This window comes from Triturus cristatus, chromosome 4_2 (assembly GCF_964204655.1).
Source record: "Triturus cristatus chromosome 4_2, aTriCri1.1, whole genome shotgun sequence".
Classification (NCBI taxonomy): domain Eukaryota; kingdom Metazoa; phylum Chordata; class Amphibia; order Caudata; family Salamandridae; genus Triturus; species Triturus cristatus.
The window spans coordinates 907,328,653-907,337,366 of record NC_140586.1 but is presented as its reverse complement, the minus strand read 5'-3'; positions in this window follow the sequence as shown (position 1 = coordinate 907,337,366).

The window sequence follows — 8,714 nt, the reverse complement described above, 5'->3', positions numbered from 1 at the left end:
TCCAACAATTGCAAAAGTAAAGAATTTGTTGGATAGTGGGAGGGTAAAAATTACTATTCTAACTCCAGTGAGTGCAACAGTAGGGAAAGCGTTAGATAGTGTAGGGGTAAAAATTACTATTCCCACTCCAGTGAGTGCAACAGTAGGGAAAGCATTGGATAGCGTAGGGGTAAAATTTACTATTCCCACTCCAATGAGTGCAACAGTAGGGAAATCGTTGGATAGCGTAGGGGTAAAAATTACTATTCTAACTCCAGTGAGTGCAACAGTAGAGAAAGCGTTTGATAGCGTAGAGGAAAAAATTACTATTCCCACTCCAGTGAGTGCAACAGTAGGGAAAGCGTTGGATAGTGTAGGGGTAAAATGTACTATTCCCACTCCAGAGAGTGCAACAGTAGGGAAAACGTTGGATAGCGGGAGGGTAAAAATTACTATTCCCACTCCAGAGAGTGCAACAGTAGGGAAAGCGTTAGATAGCGTTGGGGTAAAAATTACTATTCCCACTCCAGTGGATGCTACAGTAGGGAAAGCGTTGCATAGCGTAGGGGTAAAAATTACTATTCCCACTCCAATGAGTGCAACAGTAGGGAAAGTGTTGGATAGCGTAGGGGTAAAATTTACTATTCCCACTCCAGTGAGTGCAACAGTACGGAAAGCGTTGGATAGAGAAGGGGTAAAAATAACTATTCCCACTCCAGTGAGTGCAACAGTAGGAAAAGCGTTGGATAGCGTAGGGGTAAAAATTACTATTCCCACTGCAGAGAGTGCAACAGTAGGGAAAGCGTTGGATAGCGGGAGGGTAAAAATTACTATTCCCACTCCAGAGAGTGCAACAGTAAAGAAAGCGTTGGATAGCGTAGGGGTAAAAATTACTATTCCCACTCCAGAGAGTGCAACAGTAGGGAAAGTGTTGGATAGCGTAGGGGTAAAAATTACTATTCCCACTCCAGAGAGTGCAACAGTAGGGAAAACGTTGGATAGCATAGGGGTAAAAATTACTATTCACACTCCAGTGAATGCAATAGTAGGGAAAGCATTGGATACCGTAGGGGTAAAATGTACTATTCCCAGTCCAAAGAGTGCAACAGTAGGGAAAGCGTTGGATAGCATATGGGTAAAAATTACTATTCCCACTCCAGTGAGTGCAACAGTAGGGAAAGAGTTGGATAGCGGGAGGGTAAAAATTACTATTCCCACTCCAGTGAGTGCAACAGTAGGGAAAGCGTGTGATAGCGTAGGGGTAAAAATTACTATTCCCCCTCCAGTGAGTGCAACAGTAGGGAAAGCGTTGGATAGCGTAGGGGTAAAAATTACTATTCCCACTCCAGAGAGTGCAACAGTAGGGAAAGCATTGGATAGCGGGAGGGTAAAAATTACTATTCCCACTCCAGTGAATGCAACAGTAGGGAAAGCATTGGATAGTGTAGGGGTAAAAATTACTATTTCCACTCCAGAGAGTGCAACAGTAGGGAAAGTAATGATTTAATATTTAAATAAGACTAAAATAATTATCAATGCCAATTAAAAATTAATTAAAATTAATTACCTATCACAACATATATAATAATTAATTAATTATAAATAACAATAAATATTATTTATTAAAAAATAATTACCTATTAATAAATAGTTAACAACCAATTAATTGTCAATACCAAAAACGAAATTCGTAATAAAAAAAGACCAGTTAATAATTAATTAACAATACATTATTTATCAATATACAAAAATAATTTCAATAATTATTTAATTACAATTACATTACTTCCCACCCTATTCCCCTATAACCCACAACCCACTCCAAATAATACATTAATACAATTAATATAATTATCAATTAAACAATTAATTACATTTAATTACCAATTAATAAAAAATAATTAGCAATTAATAATTAATTAACAATCAATTAATTATCAATACATATAAATAAAAATAAATATTTACTTAATTACAATTAAATTACTTCCCACCCTATTCCCCTATAAACCCACAACCCGCTACAGAACTAAAACGCAAAATTAAATTAAGAATAATTCATAATTCATAAAAATTAATATTTAATTTACTATAATTAAATTACTTCCCACCCTATTCCCCTATAAACCCACAACCCGCTACGGAATTAAATTACACAAAAATTAAATAACATACAATTCAGTACTTTAAAAAAATTAAATATACATTACAAAAATAATATATAATTTTAATACATATACTAGCATACATAACACTATGGGGCCGATTCCGATCCAGGTCGGAAAGCACTCCGACCGAGTCGGATCCGGAGTGTTTTCCGACCAAGCTGGACCCCTACAGTCCGACCGAGCGAGTACAATGCTCACATATGCTGTCGGACTCGGTTCGGTGGGACTCCCATAGAAGTCAATGGGAGCCGGTCGTACGACGCGTACATGGGCTCCCATTGACTGAATGGGTACGTCTCGAACAAGTGTGCCCCCTACAGTGGGTACGCGTCGGTGCCACCCACACCGTACATGCCTGTGTTGGGGAGACCCATAGGTCTCCCCCTGTGTCCGAGTCGTAGGGCTGCGGGTGTCAGGGGGTCTGATGCGGACCCCCAAAGTCCGACTCCGGGAGCTTTTGCGAGCCGGAGACTCCAGCTCGCACAGGCTGTCCGACGCGTGCATCGTACTGGCTCGGTTGTAAATCGCATCCAATGCACGCCACGGTTAGCTTCCGACCGGGACATACGGAGCGGTTCGGACCCGGAAACGACTCGGTCGGTGAATTTCATGTAGCTCGCATCGTAATTGCTCGCTCGTACAGCTGTACGAGTCGGCCGGAAAACACACGTACGGCTCGTAGTTTTTCCGGCCGAATCCAATTCGGTGCCCTTCCGACCGAGATCGGAATCGGCCCCTCTATTTCTAAATTCAATATTATGGAAATCGATATTTCTTACCTCAAATTCGATTTTCTATACAACTATATTGTGGGTATTCGATATTCTGGCCTCTCTATATTTTTGATTCGATATTCTCGACTGTCGATATTTCAAATTCGATATTTTTGGTGTTTACCCTAAAGGACATGAATGTCAATTCACCAAAATGCCAGGAGTAGCAGATATGACATCACATGCCCTTTGACCCATGGATAACATCACAGAATGGGATATCACGTGCTCCGTGACTCACTGACATCATTTGAAGTGACATCAAATGACCTTTGACATGCTTTCAGTTTATCCTGAACTGGTAAATTTTGTTTCAATTCTGTGTGGGTGGGTAGGTGGGTGTGTTTGTGTGAATGATAGAGAAAAAAGTGAGGAACAGAGGGAAACTGTCAGTCAGAGCAAGAGTGAGCGAGGGAGTGTGAATGAGTGACTCAGGGTAAGAATGAGCGCAAGAGACTGAGTGCAAATGAATGTGAATGAGTGAGGAAGGGTGCACGTGAGTGAAATAAAGTGTATGTGTAAGTGAATGTGAGCATAAGTGTATGTGTACCTGAATGTAGGTGAGCATAAGTGTATGTGTAAGGGAATGTAAGTGAGCATAAGGGAGAATGCAAATCTGCTGCTGGACCTGACATGCTTTTTGGTTTATAGTGGCACCCATGGCAAAATGCTGGCACTAGAAGCAGTATTTGCATCTGGAATGATCACTGCAAAATACTGGCTCAGGCATACTGGACGCAAATCTTGGCATGGGGCACCTGTGGAAAAATGCTGGCACTGACATATTGGTTGAAATTCTTGGCATAGTTAGCACCTGTTGAAAAATACTGGCGTTGGCACATTGGAAAATATTCTTGGCATAACGGAGGACAGCCGCTGCGTATGTCAGGGAAGCGTCCATGGTAAAATGCTGTCCTTGACATACTAGATGTAACATTTGACATACGAGTCACCTATTATATGTGGAATGCAGTAGAGACAAAATTCTGACACTGGCACATTATAAATCATGTTATGCTAAAAGGGTTCCCATGACAAAAATATGGCCCTAGCAATGGATGTTATTTTGACATATCGAGGCACCCGTAGGACATTTAAAAACAAAATGGGGTAAACTCACGGGGACTGTCACATTTTATTAGTTTGGTGAACCATGAAAGGATTTGAATATTTATATAGTGTCTTTTCGGAAATGATGGCTCTTTACACATTAATGTGAAATTGTGCTTTAAAATGCACTAGAAGAGTTCATGTTTTTTCATAATTTTCACAGGTGAGAAACCCCACCACCTCCCAGACCCCCATCGAAGATGTCAGACACACACACTTTGCTTGCTTTCTGCAAATCGGGTAAATGATTCCTTGATATACCATGTTGGCGCCTTAATAGAGATGAGATCTGAAATAGACACTTGTTTGCGTTGCATCGTTATATTAATCATGCAGCTATTATGGAACTTCAGCGATGTTAATTATTGTGATGTCATCCGGGGAAGATTCAAGTTGAAAGGTCATATGATGTCACTTCCTGTGATGTCATTAATGTCAAAAGATGTATGATGTCACTTCCGCGACCCCAAGCGCTTTGGTGCATTGATGCCCTTGGTAACTCTGGGTGTATGTTTAAACTGGACAGCATGCCAGCAGTTTTAACAACTATATCCAGTATTTTTTTGTCTAGCTGAAAAAGGGCAATGAAGCACATCCAACACAACGTAAGGCCCAGCTAAGATTGACCCTCACTTGGGGAGGCCTGTGCTCCTTTCACCAATACTTCAACTATTTGAAGATCATGAAAACTTGCAGAATGTGATGTCCCAAGCACACGGTTGCATTAATGGGATACTGTCGAGGGCTTATTATTTGATCTGCAGCATGAACCACATCGCCACATTTCATGCCCAAAAACACTGAGGGGCCGATTCCGATCCGGGTCGGAAAGCACTCTGACCGAGTCGGATCCGGAGTGTTTTTTCCGACCGAGCCGGACCCCTACAGTCCGACCGAGCGAGTACAATGCGCACGTATGCTGTCGGATTCGGTTCGGTCGGGCTCCCATAGAAGTCATTGACTGAATGGGTACGTCTCGAACAAGTGCGCCCTCTGCAGTGGGTACGCATCGGTGCCACCCGTGCCGTACATGTCTGTGTGGGGGAGACCCCTGGTTCTCCCCCTGTGTGTGAGTCGTACGGCTGCGGGTGTCGGTGGGTCCGACGCGGACCCCCGGAGTCAGACACCGGGAGCTTTTGCGAGCCAGACACTCCAGCTCGCACAGGCTGTCCGACGCGTTCATCGTACTGGCTCGGTCGTGAATCGCATACATTGCATGCCACGGTTAGCTTACGACCGAGACGCACGGAGCGGTTCAGACCCAGAAACGACTTGGTCGGTGAATTTCATGTAGCTCGCATCGTACTGGCTCGCTCGTACAGCTGTACGAGTCAGGCGGAAAACACGCGTACGGCTCGTAGTTTTTCCGGCCGGATCGCGTTCGGTGCCCTTCCGACCCGGATCGGAATCGGCCCCTGAATATTGCCCTGTTTAAAACAAAATGCAGAATGCAATGCTCTATGAGGTGAATTATTGAGCAGATAAAAGAAACGCCCAGTGCACCTTTCTATGGGTCATTGTATGAATGCATACTGAGACACCCTGGCATGGCAGCTTGTTCTATGGTCATTGAATTCTGCATATATTCTAAATTGGGTAGTAGTTTATAATGGTCGCCATTTAGAACTGATCCTTTTCGCTAAATGGAAATAGAGATAAGTCCTAAGTGGAATTTCTAATTGTGCCGGCGGAATCGGAGGAATTTAGCAATTCCGTGTTACTCTTGTAATGTGGAATTACTTATAAATTCTACAGCTACGCCGGCGGGATTAATTTGCAGTGGTTGTAGTTTTTATATCAGGGCTGGAAGAAGGACATGTCCCTCTATGTAGAAACAAGCATTTGCAATGCAATATGTCTCGCATTTATGCAAGTTGAAGCTATTGGCATTGTAAAATGAAAATGCCTTTTATTTATGTTTTAAAAACAAAAATAAATATAAAAGACATTATCATTTACAAAGCCAATAGCTCAAACTCTCTTAATTGCGAGACCTATTGCATTGCAAATGCTATTTTTATAGAATCAACATTCCACATTTCCGCCCATTCAGACCACCATTAAACATATCAAACTTTATAGTTAATGCTGAATGTGGCACAACATACAGAGATGCCAACTTTGGGACTGGAGACCACGGTTTGAATCTCGGTGTCAGGTCTCCCCTCCTTGATGTAACAAATTAAATACTAATTCAAATTAAACAACATCACAACATAAAAGGAAATGAAACAATGCCGTATTTGTAAATAGTGGAACTTTTCTGAAGCTGAGACACTTGGGTAAATAAATGCGTGTCATAAGGATGATGGGATGGCCAACCAAACGATGGGCTGCATTTCTAGGCAGGAGGAGGGCCATCGTGATGTGAAGGTGCATGAGAAGTTTGGATCTGTGTTTTTTATAGAATCAACGTGCCACATTTCTGCCCATTCAGACCGCCATTATATCAAACTTGTTGGACTTGGCCCTTCTGGCAAGTTCACCCCTAGAAATGTTTACATTTATCCTAGCCTTATTCCTATGTTGTATTAGTGGTTTTAGGCCTCTAGGCACTTTTACACTGTGTCCCAGTGGAAAGTGCGTGCGCTCTGTGTATGTTTTAGTGAGACGGACCTGCCCTCCCATAGGAATGCATGGAGGATCTGAGTGACCGTGTTAAGTCCTGATGTGAGAGGAGTGCAGGGTCGAGTTTGTTATGTGCGAACTCGTGAGTGTGAATGCTGCGCAATGATGTGTGCGGCGTTACGGTGTCTAGTGTAGAAGTGCCACTTCTAGAAGCTGGCATGTCTGTGTAATAAATGTGCAGTGACTGTCTGGCTTGTGATTGGTTGGTGTGTCTGGCTCCAGGAGTCAGGATGGGTCTGCCCCAGTGGTGAATGGAGAGATCTGCATGTTGATGGCAGGGAGGAGTACACCTGGGACCTGAATAGGGCTGGGCGTTCCCTACACAATGCTGGCTCCACCCCCTGTGGTGCGGCTGATGTCCCTAGCCTGTCCTGTGAATAGGGAGAGGGGCTGAGCAAAACAAAGTGCTCAGGAACCAGTTGCATCTGGTTCGCCCCTTCCCTGCACCTTTGGAGACAAATGATTCTGTGTATAAAAGAGGGGCTGTGACCCCATGAAAATGTTCTTGTTCTTGGACTAGAAACTACCAGGGGCGTGCTGCTGCTGGGGCTCAGGGGAAGGCTTGCCTCCCTGGGCCCTGTCCAGCCCCTGGATGCCCTGGATGCTGGAGGACTTCTTCTAGACCCTCCTGCCTGGCCTGAGGATGTCTGGGAGACTGTCCTTGCCCTTCCTTCCTAAGGACTTATTTTGATTGCTGAGGACTTTGTACTTTACTCCTAGTGCCTGGTGAGCGCTTTGTTTCACTCTCTGCTGGGCGCTGTGTTTCCTCCTGGCAGCGCTGGGCTGCGATCTCCTTGGAGGGAATCTCCAGCGTAGGGATGCCCTGCATCGTGTCCTTTTGCGGGTGCCCACCCCGCATGGCCGCCTATTGTTGTATTTTAAGAGCGGGTGCCCACCCCGCGGTGTTCGTTGTGTTTGCGGGAGCCCACCCCTCTTCATGTTTTGACTTCGGAGGAAGCCTACCCCTCGTTGTCCGATTGTACTTTCATTTGGAATCGCGGGTGCCCACCCCGCGTCATGGCCGCCTTTCTAATTTCTTTATTTACGTTGCGGGTGCCCACCCCGTTTATTTCTTTTACGTCGCGGGTGCCCACCCCGCGATTTGCCTGTTTACAAAATCACCGCTGCGGCCCGGTTCTTCCAACCAGGAAGTCAGGCAACGTATTGCCTGGCGGTGGGCGGGACTTCCGGTTTCTCGGGAAGTCCCGCGCACGCCGCTGGTGAAGGGAAGCAAATGGGAGAGTCCAGGCGGGAGCCCACCCCGCGCTGAACTATACTGAGGGAAGAAGGAGGCGGCAGCCTGGAGCCTCGCTAGCTCCACACTGGAAGTCCCGGTCCCCAGGAGGGGGACCGGGTGAAGTAGAGCGCCTAAGGAGGCGGGGCTCCCAGAGATGGAGAGAGCCCCGCAGGCGCCGCAGCCCAGGAAGTTCGAGGCGGAGGGGGCTCGAGGCACATTGCCGGTGCCTGCCCCCGCCGCATGATGACAGTGGCGCCGGTCCCAAGAACAGGAGCGGAGTCCCCAGAGAGCAGCCCGGTAAGTTCAGAAGGGCTGGGGGGCTCCGCAGGTGCTGTTTTAATGCCGACTGCGGCCCTGCAAGGGTAGCAGTGCAGAGTGGTCCCGCCAGGGAGCGGGCCACTCCAACGATGGGCGTAATTATGAGTACTTACTACCAAGCCCCGAGGGGCCCATGCTTTTCCCCGTGGTGGGAGTCCGAGCTGGTACAATTGTTTCCAGAGCCAGTGTGTGGCTCCAACGCTGGGGGTCCAGTTATTTTTAATGCGTGACTGCATTGGGGGCATGTTATTTGTAGAGCCTCCGTAGGTCCAGCGATGGCACATTTCATTTATTTAAAACGCCAGTACACGCCCCAGTGCTCAGGGCCAGTCCTTCTTTTTCTGTGTTGGCGCATATTAATTTCAGGAGCCCGTGCGCTCCATGGGGACATGTTTGTTTTCTGAGTCAGATGGCTCCAACATGGGGCACATTGGTTTCCTCATATTTGACTTCCACAGCTGCGCAGCACTTAGTGCCAGCTGCAGCGTTTAGGCCCTGTTC